Consider the following 16,339-nt stretch of genomic DNA (forward strand, 5'->3'; position numbering starts at 1 on the left):
CTTTATGAGGACACACTAAGTGGACTTTATGAGGACACACTAAGTGGACTTTATGAGGACATACTAAGTGGACTTTATGAGGACACACTAAGTGGACTTTATGAGGACACACTAAGTGGACTTTATGAGGACACACTTAGTGGACTTTATGAGGACACACTAAGTGGACTTTATGAGGACACACTAAGTGGACTTTATGAGGACACACTAAGTGGACTTTATGAGGACACACTAAGTGGACTTTATCTGCAAAACACATCCCCCCACCCCAATTGACGACATTAAAATAATGACATTTCTAATTTTAGCGTCAGGCATTAAAGTTGAAAAAATAATGACGCATTAAAGTTCAAAAAATGATTCCCCTTTCAGACCATGCGGTCTATAGGGCAGATGATGTAAGGTAATGAGATTCTTTGGCCAACGGTTAAAAAGCAAGGTATCAAGCTGCAAGCACAATGACCAACCGCCTTTACTTTCCCCAACTTAAGGCTGGTATCCATTAAAGTTGGGTGAATTTAGGGGCGCCCTAAAAATCTCAGAATTCAAAATCCCAGTCTTTGTCGAGATAAGAACCCAAGAACTCGGAATCAGAAGCCAAGCGCTTAACCACCCAGCCATCAAGGCATTAAAATTTATTAAAGAATGAGCTAGAGACTGTACAATATTGTAGGTCTAATAGTCTACACTACTACAGTAATACAGTAACAATATTCCTGTGTAGGTATAGTTGGATAATGTATTGCAACTCACAACACATAATAATGTTAATCTAACTATAGGTAAACGTAGGACTGAACACCTAAATGCCTAGTGTTCGATTCAGTGGGTTATAAAAATACAAAATGTATGATTAGAGAAAAAAGGATCATCAGAGAAATAGATTTAGCTGCATCTCTGAAACGAAATGGTGGTTGAATTTTACTTGCTGAGAAAAAGAGAATTTACAATTTTAAATTAGGTGTTCAAGTGGCATGGAAACACTAACTGAATAAGACACACAAGAAACGTATCAGGTTTAGACTAGACAGCGCAGACGAGCGGACGAGAGGACAAAAGCGCTGGCTAAGCACCACTGGACTTTTTTGTTTTTAGCAGAACAGCAAACTGAAAATAGCAAGTGTAGATAATTGTGATGATTATGTCCATGTTAACTTCCGGCAAGATTTAAAATTCTGAATTCCAATTTACTTGCCAAATAAGAATCTCTACTTGAGAGCTGAAGATTAAAGTAAAGAGGCCACATTTTGTGAAAGTGTTTGGTCTACTAGACAGGATTGGAAAAATCAGATAAATCCCATGCTGACCTGCTGGATACTTTTAAAAAAGCGAATTTCGATAGTATGGCTAGGTCACGATACCCTATATTGTTGTATACCTCACCAGAAAATGAAGGAAGAAATGCATTAACCAAAGGCGAACAATAGTAAGGAATAGACTACCCTCATACTTGGTGAAACCTTTGGAAAGCCAACAAGGAGTGAGAATAAACGGGAACAAGTTCTACCTGTGGCAACTCAACTGTTTACCACATTATGAGACAGGTATCAGGGAAGAAACAGAGTCTCTGGGTTCTTTGTTGTTTAGTTATGAGATTATGTCAGGTCAGCAAACTGCTAGATAGAGCTTAAGGTATACAATAACAACTCTTTGGCTGCTATTGAACCTTTTTGTGTTTGTTTTGTTTTAAACACCAAAGTTTTGTGGTAGCCGTGTGAAACATGTCTACCAGTTAGAACACGTTTTTAAGGTGACCGTTTTATAAAACACTTGCCTCTTGTGTCTAGACCTGTTACACTTGCCTCTTGTGTCTAGACCTGTTACACTTGCCTCTTGTGTCTAGACCTGTTACACTTGCCTCTTGTGTCTAGACCTGTCAGCAATTAGATTTGTTTAAACCGTTTTTTTTTTTGTGCTACTTTGAACACTACAGAAGACATGCTCCATTTTAGTGCTTTAAAAAAAGTTTAAATTGAAGAATTCGAACAAACATCTGACTACGCTCTTATGAGAAGTCTAAAATCTCTAATTTAAAATGTTAAAATCCCAGCATTATCCTTCACTCACGTTCACCAATCTCTTAGTCTGTTGGAATATTGGGGCATCACTCATGATCTTAGACCGTCTTTCTCCATTTATCTGTCTTTTGCCATGACTAGAATCTCTTTCCAAAAAGGCCCATCCATTCTTTGATGTTGTCTTCTCATCATTTCTGTCTGCCTCTTCTTCTTTTCCTGATACTGTTCCCTGCAGGGAGTTTTTTTGCACATAAAACCTCGTGATATGACCAGATAGTTTTAGTTTGCATTTTTTTTTTGTGGTCAGCAACATTATCTTTCCATTCAAACTCAGAGCCCTAAAGTTCAGCATCCAAATATTCTTCTTATTCCTAGACTTTCATTGGTATAGAAAGGGGAGGGAGATATTCAGTCAAGAATAAACTTTGGTAAGGTTCTCGGTTAACTTCCTCAAGGCTCTAAAATGGCAATGTCTGCTAACTAAAAGAATTTCATTCAAAATAAATAGTCTCAGTTTATCTTTTTACTTGAAGACAATGGATTATAATTATTTATTTTAAAAAAAGGTATCATAAAGTAAAGCCCTCGGCTCCAAAGTCAGACTGATACGCTCCCTGATCATGGCCACATTCTTATATGCTTGCGAGTCTTGGACGCTGACTGCAGAGCTAGAAAGGAGGATCCTAGCAATGGAATTGAGATGCTACAGAAGGATCCTAGGTATCACATTCAAAGACCACATGACAAACCAAGAGATTAGAGACAGGGTTCTTACAGCGATTGGACCCCACGATGACCTGCTAACTATTGTAAAAAAATACGCAAACTTAAACTCTATGACCATATTACAAGGTCTTCGGGACTCGCAGTACAAGGAAATAGAAGAAGAGGAAGACAGTGAAAGCGATGGGAAGACCATATAAAGGAACGGACGGGCCTGCTATTGAAAGAGGTTCTATCCAAGGCAAAAGACAGAGAGAAATGGAGAAAGATTGTCGACAAATATTGTGTGGTGCCTCAACAGTCCAACAGACTAAGTGATAGGAGAAGGTGAAAGTGATTCTTATTTCCAGTCCTGTTTATTTTTTGTTCATTATACTTCGCAAGGAAATGAAGGAATGTGCATAGAAACCAAGGTTATAGAAGTAACATGGCTCTCTTTTAGTTTAGGTACTTTGGAGAGAGAGAGAGACAGAGAGAGAGAGAGAGAGAGAGAGAGAGAGAGAGAGAGGGAGAGATTGAGTGGGAGTCAATCCACATTGTGTAATCGATAGTTCAACTTGACATGTTACTTGGTTTAAGAACCAAGGCGTCAGGTTGATAGAAAACCTTGGATTAGATTCAACAGAAAAGACGGCCGACCAGAATCCCATCCCTCTTCTTACTTCCTGTTTGTTTGATTGTCATCTCCCAGAATTCTTTTACGTCAATAAATGATTGAATCATGGAACTATACTAATGGAACACCAGCTTCGAGATTTTATGATCAGAGTGCCGTCGCGCATCTTTTTTCGCGCACCATACCAATTTGAAAAATCGATGAGGATGCCAAAGAAGAAATTTACTCAGAGAGCCACTTGGATTAACCTTCATTGAGAGTAAAACTTCCCCACACTATATTTTATTAGATCTGTAAAAACTTTATCCATTTTCTGACTATCTGATAAAATAGATACAATTTCCCTGAATAATGGATCGTCACAAAAGATTTTTTTTAAGGCCACTTCGTTAAAATAGGTGTTTCCAGTACTTCCTCATTTGGGTATTTTACACAAAATCTGGAATTTTTTTATGTACATGTCATTTTTATCATCTGTCCCGCGCAACCAAACCATCCACTTTTCCCGGTCACCAATGTTCTTAACAAGATATCAAGAGAGAGAGGCTGGTCCATTATTTGCGTAGTCCAGCCAGCTTTTTTTTTTTTGACAACCTTTTTTCGTTCTCTCTCATGAAGGATATGTTTGAAAATTAGTCTTACAAAATACAATTCCAAACCAACTCATGCAGTTATCGTCTTTTCACAGTATTGAGGAGTCATCCTTTTTGCTAGCCAGAGTGTTAATTGGCAAAAGGGAAAAATTCATTTTGTTTAATTTTTTAAAGTAAATATTCATAACTATATCTTTTATATAATAATATATTTTTAAAATAATAATCTTTTATATAGACATGCTTTAATAGATCTAATAAATGATTAACTTGGACCTACCAATATGGGTATATAAATACTTAAATCTGGGTATTTAAAATTTCGAATGCGAATTTTTTAAAAACCGAAACTTATATTGATCTAGATCTCTTGTATAATATCTAGAATAATATAGATCTACAACACCTAGACTAAAGTTAAAGACTAAGGTCTAGATTTATTTAACGTTTTAAAAAAAATCAATAGATCTAATGTAGACAGTCATGAGATCCACTCTATTTTATCTAGATCTAGACCATACATGAGATCAATAATTGTCAATATGAATATTTATTATAGAATAGATCGAGTCTAGATCTATTATCATCTATCGATCATCTAGTCTGTATAGCTATACTTACTTACTATTATACACTTTTACAGTATATGAGTATACTCATACGAGTCATACTGGCTATACAATAGTATAGACACTATAGTTAGTATGGTTAATACTTTTTAATAGTAGATCTATAATCTATCAATTCTATCTAAATATCACATTCACACGATTATTGATACAGCTGAGACAGTGAATGAAACGAATGCAGTGGTTATACTGATTATACTTAAAGTGACGATACTACTTATAGATCTACCAGTTGATAAACATCATCATCATAGATAATAATCTACATCTATAATCATAGTGCCCTTTATTTAGTCAATATAGTCAAGTCAAGATAGTGGAATGTAAACTCGAAGGTTTAATACAATACGGTATGAGTCTATGAGTTAGTATAAGATCTAATTATTTTGTTACTTTGTATGTGACAGTATGTCAATGTCTCAAAATAATTAATATCATCAGCCATATCATTTTAAATATTTAAAAAGTAGACATAGATTTTTATTATATATTATAAATAGATAGATTAGATCTACGTATAATTTTACAAACTTTAGAAATGATTAATTTATTTTTTATTGATAAGCCTTCTAGACTAGATTGTCTAGATCTAGCATCTCTAGCTAGACTCTAACATGTAGATTGTAGATCTTTGAATTGGATCGATATTCACCTTCCTAAATTGTCTCTAAAGTATGTAGCTGATTTGAGAGGCCCAACGAGGCAAGACGAGTCTATTAGTACTATGTCTCTTGATCTATCTAGTAGGCCTACTAAGCTAGTGCATTAGCCATAGTGTAGTCAAATCTTGACAACTAGTCTTCTAGATCTAAGCTTCTAGAATAATTAGATCTAGATCCAGTTTAGATTTAGAATATAAAAGTTTTTACTACCTTAAAATACTAAATCTACTGATCTAAATTCTAGATATATAGATCCAGTTCAGATTAGGATATAAAAATATTCCACTAGCTAAAATTCTAAATCTACTGATCTATACTTAATATGTTAGATATTATATGACATCTACAAAAATTATTATTAAGATATAATTATAGATTCTTGACTAGTTATATATGTACATAAAATATATAAATAAAAGATAAAATTTATGCAGGCCTAGGTCCCATAAATTTATAACTGATCCAGATCTATCAGTAAAAGTTACCTTCGATTGGCAGTTTTACCCAATCTAATCTATACAAGACAATTTATAATCCATGCCTTGCCTACACCCCATATATAATATATTAAATAATAGTTTCCATTCCATGCCATACCCAGACCCATGAGTTCATGAAATAATAAATGATGTGGTGTCAAGTTGGATCTATTCCCTGAAATTCAGTACTTTAATATAAAACTCACATATCTAGTTAATTATTTGCTATGACACTCTGATAAACTTGAACTTGTGTGATACATATATGTTTCTTATCAGATTTAATTAATGAAGTTTTGGTGCATTTTAACCAGTAATAAGGCTACAAAAGTAGCATCAGGTGTATTCTAACCATTGGTATTTTTCCTGGCAACATTTCTATTCTAGTCTGTGATAAATTATAAATAAAAAAAAATGTTTGTAATGTTTCAGTTATTAACAAGTAGAACCATGGCAACCAGTTCTGATGATGTACCAGAATGGCTCAAGGATCATACTTATACTATTTCTACTCTCTGGGCATCCATTCAATATTTAATGTAAGTACTACTATACAATTTTTATTTTAGTTATCTAATAGATGTTTTATGAATTGTGTGATTTTCATGGTCAAGCAACATCCAAATATCTGGGATGGAATTTAACATTTTTCTCTAGTTTTTTTTTTTAATTTATAACACTCTTAAGCACATTCATCTTTCATGAATGCCTAATATACCTTGGCTGTTGTGCAGGCCATTCCTTTACAATAAACTGTTTGATGAAATTAGGCAAAATTGTCTGATAATTTGTATGTTTGATACAACAACATTTTCAATTTAATAATATTATTTTTTAATTTTAATGTTTTCAAAAGAAATTAACCAATATGCCTAATTGTATAATTACAGTTATGTTTGGAAATGCAAGAAAAAGGCATGCATTCCTGAAAAGTCAATGATTGGTTGCACCTCTTAAAGGTAAGGTACTGCAATTTTTCCCATGTACTTTTCTCATAAGCTGAAGTACTTGTATTTTTGAAAAACTAGTTTTCCATGAAAATGTAAATCATAATATATGTTATAGTTGCTTTTAGATTAGTTCAATGTGCATCAAATTAACTGAACATCTGCCTTCACCTATAGTAATAATTCATAACTATTAAGGTCAGGGCCATGTCTACACATTAACGCAGTAGCTCCTTTTAGGTACAGACTATTTTTAGAATGGCAAAATTATATAACTATAATTAATAACATATATACGTTTAGCATGGTCAACACATATGTCACACATATTTTTTTATTTTTTTTAAAATCCTTTTATTTATTTTTATAACTAGATAACTTTCTGTTATGAGAAAAGATGAGATTCTTGGACTCCTGCATAGCACCACCAGAAAGGAAAATCCCATCATGTTGCAAAATAAAAGTCTTGGACCAATTTTAATTTAAGATATATATATTATACTGTAAGCTGTATACATATTTATGTATATCCTGTCATTCAGCCAACAGGTTTGGATTTAGTATATCTTTAAATCTGTTTGATATTGTACTTGAAAACTATTAATCTGAGCCCCATTAAAACAAAAGGGAGTGCAGTAGATGAGTGGTAAGGGAAATTTTACTTTTTTAAAATTAAAATAAGAATCTAACAAAAGTTAACATATAAAATATGGTGCATTCTCCTTAAAACTAAAACCTGGTGCAAAGGTTTAAAATGTTGGCAAAAAAAAAAAGCAACATCAATTAAATATTCTTAATTCCCTTTGCAACATGCATGTTGTTGCCTCATAAGTTTCTTGACAGAGGAAATCTTGTTTATATTAGATTTGAATTAAGCAAATTAAGAAAAAAATTATAATCATTATTTCAAATGGTTTTATCTAAACCTTATGAATTATTTTTCAGTTATAAGTATATTGAAATGAATGGATAATCATGAAATCGTTAAATAATTGCTGCTATCATTCCATTGACTAAAGAACCATAATTTTTTTTAAAATTAATTTCAAAATGATTTTTTTCAAGCAGAGTTCACATAGATCTTGAGTGAAATTTTTCTTTTTTTGACTAATGCTTCAATTTTATTGTATCATTAGTTTTTTATTTTTATTACCCAGAATATTTTAAAAATGAGTACACTATTTTCATGTAATAATGTAACTTGGTATTCACACATCAAAATACGCTATAATCTTTAGGCCATATAGATTTGTATAAATATAAATTAACTTGCTTAAATACATTGTAAATGTATATTGTTTGGATAAGAATAAAGTTTTTCTGTAGACAATTATTGTTCAAGATTTGTTGATGCTCCTGCTTAATAAATTATATATACAGGTCATTAGTTTTAACACACTACTGACACAAGAAAAACTGGTCGCCCCCACTTCCATTACATAGATGTAATAAAACGTGACCTCAAATCAGTGAACATCAATACTGACAATTGGGAAGACATAGCTTTAGACCGCAACAGATGGAGAGACAGTGACCAAGAAAGCTATGGACAGTGAAAGTACATAGGTCTCAGCTCAGGAAGAAAAACGTACAGTCCGAAAAACGGCCAGCTCCTCTACCACCGAAGCAAAAGCCACCTTAACCTGTGCTATCTGTGGACGGGAGTGTCTCCAAAAAAGGGCTCCACAGCCACATGAGCAAGTGTGCTCTGAGATGAAACCTTAGTCTTTCTACGACTGAAGGAGGCCAATGATGACGATACAGGTCATTAGTTTTAACACGTCTGATAATAAATGACAGTACAAGTTATTGAATGAAAATTTGTCATTATTTCAGGTGCTTTAGGCCTACATCAATGTGAGGTACCAGTACTTTGATTGTGTCATATAACAATTTAAAGCAACATTTTGAAATGAATAGTGTGTAGAATTGACAGTAAATACATTTAAGTGATGGGCTGTGATCTGCATGAATTGAGAGCTAATCATGTATTGAATTTGTTTTTGATCTTTACTTCAAGTAAATGTTAATGAACAATTAAGTTTTAATGAATAAATAATTTAAAAATAAATACAAAGAAACCATAAACATCTACTTTATTTTAATAATTTTTTTTCATCAGAACAGAATTTCCAACTTTGCATTCTTAAAATAAAATATAATTTATTTAGAGTAGAGTCAGAACACAAAATCATAGTTTTGAAATTAAGTAAATTAAGTTTTAGAAGCTGTGATCTCTTATAAACATTTGTATATAGACTACACACAATTTAATTATTATTTTTCATCAAATTGCAGGAACTAGTACATGTACATATGCATATTTGACAATAAAAAACCTTAGTCAATGAAATAGTAATACTATTAAATGAGATATAAGTTAAACTAAATATCATCAATGCTATTGAAGCCACACTTGTTTCTTTTTATCTTGTTTGGTGGACTGCAATTAAAGTTGCTATTAATTTTACTGATTGTCTTAGCTGAAATGCCAGTGTCGTCTCTTTGAATCCTAAGCTTATTTTCTTGGTTAATGGAAGTCCAGATGTTTGGAGTTTCATTTTAAACACCTATATATTCCGAAATGGCCTTCCGATAGGCAAAACCTATTTGCCTAACATGTCATATGCACATAAAGAGGTACCACAGAAATGCTTTAAAGACAAGCTAAGGCGCCAACTTGCTTTAACTGACATAGAATAAGAGAGCACCTGGTTGCATACAGCTTCAGAATGAGACAGCTGGAGGTCACTTACAAAGGTGTGGTATACACCAATAAAAATTAATTGCCGAGGGTAGACGGCAAAAAGAAAAAAACAACTGATTCTACCACAGGTGGACAATGGTTATGCCTGTGCTCAGTGTGGCATAATATGTAGGTCACAGCTGGGGCTGAGTAGCCACTGGAAACATAGCATTCCTCATAAGTCTTCGGAATCAAAGACAAGCCTATCATTTTTGTAGAATAGTTTGTAGCTTCTGTAAATGCATGAAATGCCGTCACAAATGACACAAGTCCTCTGTGAGTTTGATGGATTATAAACATCTTACTTCTTTGCCTTATATTAAATGGTCCTACTGTCTGTTCCACTAGGTACTTGCGTTTATCTAAATATCATTGATATATCCTAACATGCCATCAAAATAAAAACTAGAATCTCTGCAACTGGTTTACAAGTCAGAAGTCATCAATAACACTTGCCATTTAAAAAAAAACAACAATTTAGATTACTGATTAGTCAAATTAGTGACTGATTATATATATTCGATTTATTTAGGCCTTTAGGCCTATAATTTTTTTTATGTGAATATATAATGATCCTTTACACTTTGTGACTTTACTAGTAGATCTATACTTTGGAGTAGACTTGTTTGTTGAGCTAAAGTCGGAAGTACACATTGAATTTTACTGTGATCTAGTAATCATCTAGTCAAATGTAGTGATCTACTAGTACTAGATCTAGATGTAGAGTCTAGTAGTAGAGAGAGTAGGCCTATCTGTCATATCGTGATCAGTAGGTGGCTGAAGTTTTATAAATCTATTCCATGACAAAAACCCTGGCTAGACATCTAGATCTAACTAGAATTAAACTAGAAAACTGAATTAGAGAAGTAGCTTTCTGGATCTAGATCTAGAACTAGAATCTATATATTACTAATATTAGATCTAGTTGCGTCAAACGCTTAATTTTTGGTTGTTGTTTTTAATAAATGCACATAAAATACATTGTATTTTGGCAATAAAAAATACCCAGTTGGTAGTCAAGTAATTCTAATAATTAATTAATGAATGACTATCAGTATTTGTTTTAGATCTATCAGATTCATATGACTTATTATTTATACTTACTTTATATCATTCGTCCAAGAAAATCTAGCTCTAGATCTATTTCATTTTAGATTAGGCTATAGTTGTTTTTTTTTTTGTTTGTTTTTTTTTTGGTCATTTTATTTAGGCTACAATATTATCAAGATTAACTTTTTCTTTGTTTCCCACGGGGCGTGTATGCCTATAGCCTAGTCCTTTCGATAATAATAAAAAAAACGATTAGAAATGCGTAGCTTGGAGTGTCAAAACTGTATTAGGCCTCCTATTTTTATTTCGTGCAATTTAGTATATCGTAACAAATAGCCTACGCATTTAGCGGAACGGTAGACAGGTCTTCATCCAGATTTAGTGTAAATAAACCAAATACAGAAACACTGAAAGATTGTATTTTCGGAATTTAGATTCTATTTTTTGGAAAATAAGTGGCATTTTATAGGGTGATCGAAAAAAATAACTTTTGTGACGATCTCTTATTCAGGGAAATTGTATCTATTTTATCAGATAGTCAGAAAATGGATAAAGTTTTTACAGATCTAATAAAATATAGTGTGGGGAAGTTTTACTCTCAATGAAGGTGAATCCAAGTGGCTCTCGGAGTAAATTTCTTCTTTGGCATCCTCATCGATTTTTCAAATTGGTATGGTGCGCGAAAAAAGATGCGCGACGGCACTTCGACTCTCTTTGTCTTTGTAAAAAACTCGAAGCTGGTGTTCCATTAGTATAGTTCCATGATTGAATGATTGATGTACTTTACTCTTTTCAAATAAAAAGCTTCGACGTAGTATCAGCAGCACCGGTTAGATTCCATGTTAACTAAAAAGAATCCTTCAAGACCAAAATTCTAGAGACAGTTTCTTGTCAGGTCCAGTTAAAAAACACACACTCACACACACACACAATAAAAATGTTCTTTTTTTTATCTGGAAGTTAAATTTAAAAAAAATAGATTGTTATGTGCGTTCTAACAACTTAACATACTTCTATCTAGATCTACTAAAAGAGTCCTTCTATCTAGCTCGAGGTCCAGTAAATAAGGCTGTTGCACAATTATTTGCCATCTGTGGTAGTAAAATAAAACTACTATATTTTAAAATTCGGGTAGCTTTTTTATTGTTGTAAATGTATGATAATTTTTTTAACTCTCATAAGCTCTTCAATTTGAAGCACCAATTAATTTCATGAATAAATAAATCATGATCTAGTCTAGGTTAGCAACTGTGAAGTTCAAATTAGAGTCCTTCACATTGTTTAGTTTATCGTGACCCCCCCCACACACACACACACAGGCTCCGAGATTGTCCCTATAAACATCCTCTCCACACACAGACACAGGCTCCGAGATTGTCCCTATAAACATCCTCTCCCCACATCCCCACACAGGCTCCGAGATTGTCCCTATAAACATCCTCTCCCCACACCCCCACACAGGCTCCAAGATTGTCCCTATAAACATCCTCCACACACACAAGCTCCGAGATTTTCCCTATAAACATCCTCCACACACACACACACACAAGCTCCGAGATTGTCCCTATAAACATCCTCCACACACACACACACATACAGGCTCCGAGATTGTCCCTATAAACATCCTCCACACACACACACACACACACAAGCTCCGAGATTGTCCCTATAAACATCCTCCACACACACACAGGCTCCGAGATTGTCCCTATAAACATCCTCTCCCCACACCCCCACACAGGCTCCGAGATTGTCCCTATAAACATCCTCCACACACACACACACACAGGCTCCGAGATTGTCCCTATAAACATCCTCTCCCCACACCCCCACACAGGCTCCGAGATTGTCCCTATAAACATCCTCTCCCCACACCCCCACACAGGCTCCGAGATTGTCCCTATAAAAATCCTCTCCCTGTTTAGGAAAGAAAACCTGTTACTGTCTTCACACTTTGGACCAAAGGGAAGACAACTTTACGGCGCGTCTTTCAAACTTCTAGCATACTCAGTGTGTTGTGGTCAGTGGCGTAGCTAGGGGAGCAGAAGGGATGGGTCCGAATTTGAAAGTCCCTCCGGGCCTCAAATGGGTTTCTTATTTTTTTCTTACATGAAATATTAAATATTACTCCACTGCGATGTAATCGTGCTACTCCACTTGTTGTAGTGACCCTTTTGCATGTATTCCATACAGACTAACTCTTTCTGTGCGTGAGCTAGTCTCAGGGAGTACCTTCTATAGCTCTGACTAGTACGGTGTTACTCTCAGGGAGTACCTTCTTTAGCTCTGACTAGTACGGTGTTACTCTCAGGAAGTAACTTTGTATATAGGATTTGTTTCATTATCATTTATATATATATATATTTTTTTGTATTTATTTAAGGATGAGAGAGTGATTGTTCTTTGTTTCTATTTAAATTGGATGCCAAACATGCACGTTTTATTTTTAACAAATTTTTTTTTTTTTTTCTTTTGGTTTCGTCCATTTTTGACGTGCCATGAAATATCATGGGCAAAGAAAATATATGTGTGAAGAAAGAAATGACTTGATGAGGAGTTGACAACTGATGTAGGACTGTCAATAGGACTGCAATTCAAACGTGTTAGTGACAAGTCCTGGGCAGACTTCATATGGATATGTGGGACAGATTTACAAAGGTTAGAAAACCACGTGGAAACCTTTGTATTTCTTCTTGAATCAAGACACCTGTTGGAGTCTATGAATGATGACGCTCTGATGAAAAACTGAGTTACTTTTTCATGAATGATGAAATACAGGCAAATGGCTTTTCATTGATGTCATTGATGCACGAGCACTTTTCATCAACAAATCATTACCACAATCACCAATTGAAATATTGAGGAAGCTGTCTTCATATGATAATGATGTGTGCTCAAACCTTGCAACCTACATCCGAACACTGCTAAATCAGGCCACTTCCATTGCATCATGTGAAAGATCATTCTCAAAACTAAGGTTAATAAAAAATTATCTTAGGAGAACAATGAGGCTAGATAGACTTAGCAGCATGGCTTTAATGTCAGTGGCATCAAATATACTAGACAGCATTGATCTAGACGATGTTATTGATGCCTTTGCCGGACAGAAAGCACAACGTGAAACGATCTGAATTGAGACTTGTCACTTGTGCATTATCTCGCCAATTAACAACGGTATTATTAATAAAAAGAGTCTTAACTATTGTTTCTTTTTAATTTTACTGACATACTTACTGTACCAATTGGAGTTTAGACATATATTTATTAAGTAGATTATCTCATCTCATGAAGTCGAATGTCAAAATACTGGTTCCCCTAAAAAAGCCAAGCCCTCTGGCCCCCAAATCCTTATCAACGCCACTGGTTTGGTCCAATGTCTTCTGTTGGTGGGTGGGGGTGGACGGAACTGGTAAAAAGATTCCGTTCTGCCTTTAAGCGCTCAGCAAACACGAGTCGGGATAGGTAGTCAATAGGTTCATGCTATTTTTTTTTTACAAGTTTAGTTAATTACAGTATGGCTTCTATTGTCTTTCACAAACTTAATGAATTTAGACATCCCCCCCCCCAACCAAAAAAAAAGTTTTAAGGCGAATAAATATGCATTGGAAATTCGGAGATGATTAAAAGAGAAATGAAATTGGCCACCGCTAAAAAAAACAGCAATAATAAACTTCAAAAACTAAAAATATTTGTATCTAGAATTACTTACTAGTTCAGTTGCAACCTTCAATTCACGAGTAGGACAGCCACATAGCCACATCAAAACACATATAGAATTAAACAATGTCTTTTTCTAGTTCAGTTTCGCATCAGAATAACACAAGACTCGATGAGTTTTCATATAGCCAGAAATCTTCATTCTTAATTAGCCAACGATTTTTTTCTTAATTATAAATATTTAAACAAATAAAATCTAAAATTTTAGTTAACAATGTGGCAGACGGTAAAGAATCACGTGACGCGCGTATTCAAAGACGTACTCCTGCTACTGGCCAACTCTTTAGATGAAATGGGGCAGAGAGTATTGTACTCGTCTGCGCGCGAGCCTGTTATGACGCCACAGGGTTGAGTAGTCTGACGGGTTCTGAGTTGAGAGAGATATTGGGTGGGTGGGGGGAGGAGAGGTATACGAAGAAGTGTGTGGGAGAGATGGAGGGGAAACACAAGGGCTAGTTGAAGATTGTGATCAATGATTTCTGGTCTGATTTTACTGGCGATGATGGACAGTTAATGATTTAAGAGATGATAAGTGCTTGATTAATTATTACCATACATACTGTCTCGGGTGCGGAAATAACGGTTGTCCCAAAAGAAGTAAGAAAACTGGTACCAGTCAAATGGAAAACGTTTAACAAGTCTAGTTGTCTCAACTCCAAAAACATAAAAACATTTTCAAAAAGAGTTATAAAAAGCAATCATAGGTCCTACAAATGTTTTAGTGGAAAATAGTAGCTAACGAAAGAGACAGAATGGGTGGCCTGAGTCAGCCAGGAAAACCAGTGACTTGGCAGAATTTGGGTAATTGGTTAATATGCATGACTAAATGCATGACGCGTAGGACGTAACCATCTTCTTTTTTAAGTAACGTCTGTATCATATAAGATAAGAAGATAAGAAAAGAAATAATAGCTAACAAAAGAGACAGAAATAATAGCTACCAAAGAGACACAGATAAAACAGAGCTAACAAAAGAGACACAGAATAATAGCTACAAAAGAGACACAGACAGAATAATAGCTAACAGAAGAGACACGGAATAATAGCTACAAAAGAGAAAAAGACAGAATAATATCTAACAAAATAACTAGAAATTATAGCTAACAAAAGAGTCACAGAATAATAACTAGAAAAGAGACAAAGACAGATTAATAGCTAATAAAAGATGCACAAATAAAACGATACTCAAACCATTATTGTACATCTTGAAAGGTTTAAATGAAAAAAAAACGACATACTGGCCAAATATGAAAGAATGGATAAGCATAATAAACCCCTAAATACAGCAGTTGTGAGACAAACTGCCGGTAAAAAGACGGATATATATATATATATATATTATTATATAACAAGCTAGTCCCATAAGTTCACCCATTAGTTGTCTCGGACACAACAGAATGAGATGAAAGGTGAACACTGAAACTAGCGAGGTGTGTGGAACCACAGAATGCCGGCCGGAGCTGCAGACTTCATTGAGACACCCGAATATAATACGGACCCCAAAACATCCCTTTTGAAGAAAAGCTATATAGAGAGCTGCATAGTTCATCTCAGTTCTAGGAATGGCCAGGGCCGGATTTAAGTAAGAGAAGGCCCAGGAGTGGGGTTTTTGTGGAGGCCCCCACACTTTTTCGAAAGCTGTAATAAAATATTCACTTATTAATAACACTATTTATCTCTAAAACATGCCATAGTTTAGAAGAAAGAAATAAAGTATTTGCAAATTTATGTTATTTTCCATCTTTAAAAAAATATTTAATATGCGTATTTTAGTTTTGAAAAATGTTTTTTTTTTCTTTGAGTTTGTGAAGGGTAAGGCCCTGTATTGACGCACTGCTCTAAATCCGAAGCTGCATTTATTATTACGAGCACGCTAGTAAAGGACAAACCACGACAGTGTGGCCAACCGTAAGATCTCAAGTATTGTCAGTCTAAATGAGAAAACAAATGTATGAGAGTGATACGATGAGATTAGGTACTTTTGATTTTTTGATTCGGTGGCTATGAACTGTGTACGTTCACCCAGACTCCACCATCTTGAAGGAGAAATGGAGAGACAGAAATCTTCATAACGAAATAAAGCGCTTTATTCCTTGAATTCAAATCACTACAAAAACACACTCAAATACACACTCACATACACACTCAAATACACACTC

The 16,339-nt window shown here is 34.5% G+C and overlaps 1 protein-coding gene and 1 long non-coding RNA gene across 4 annotated transcripts in view; one reads left to right on the forward strand and one right to left on the reverse strand.

The window, feature by feature from the left end:
- Positions 1 to 14,551, reverse strand: part of LOC106063077 (uncharacterized) — a 77,029-nt gene extending 62,478 nt beyond the window's left edge. Inside the window, exon 1 of one of the 2 annotated variants that reach the window (XM_056027290.1) lies at positions 14,173 to 14,551. The gene's annotated coding sequence lies outside the window, so the exon portion shown is untranslated. The remainder of the gene's footprint in view (positions 1 to 14,172) is intronic. The other variant, XM_013221396.2, reaches the window with a different exon arrangement.
- On the forward strand, positions 4,713 to 7,997 carry LOC129925880 (uncharacterized). Of its 2 annotated transcripts, none has more exons than XR_008777643.1 (4): positions 4,713 to 4,929; positions 6,153 to 6,259; positions 6,611 to 6,684; positions 7,042 to 7,997. It is a non-coding gene; the product is annotated as an uncharacterized LOC129925880 (long non-coding RNA). The 2 variants fall into 2 exon arrangements; XR_008777642.1 differs by having other exon boundaries at positions 6,611 to 6,679.
- Positions 14,552 to 16,339: the final 1,788 nt, after the last annotated feature.

The sequence above is a fragment of the Biomphalaria glabrata genome, chromosome 4 (assembly GCF_947242115.1).
Source record: "Biomphalaria glabrata chromosome 4, xgBioGlab47.1, whole genome shotgun sequence".
Lineage (NCBI taxonomy): Eukaryota > Metazoa > Mollusca > Gastropoda > Planorbidae > Biomphalaria > Biomphalaria glabrata.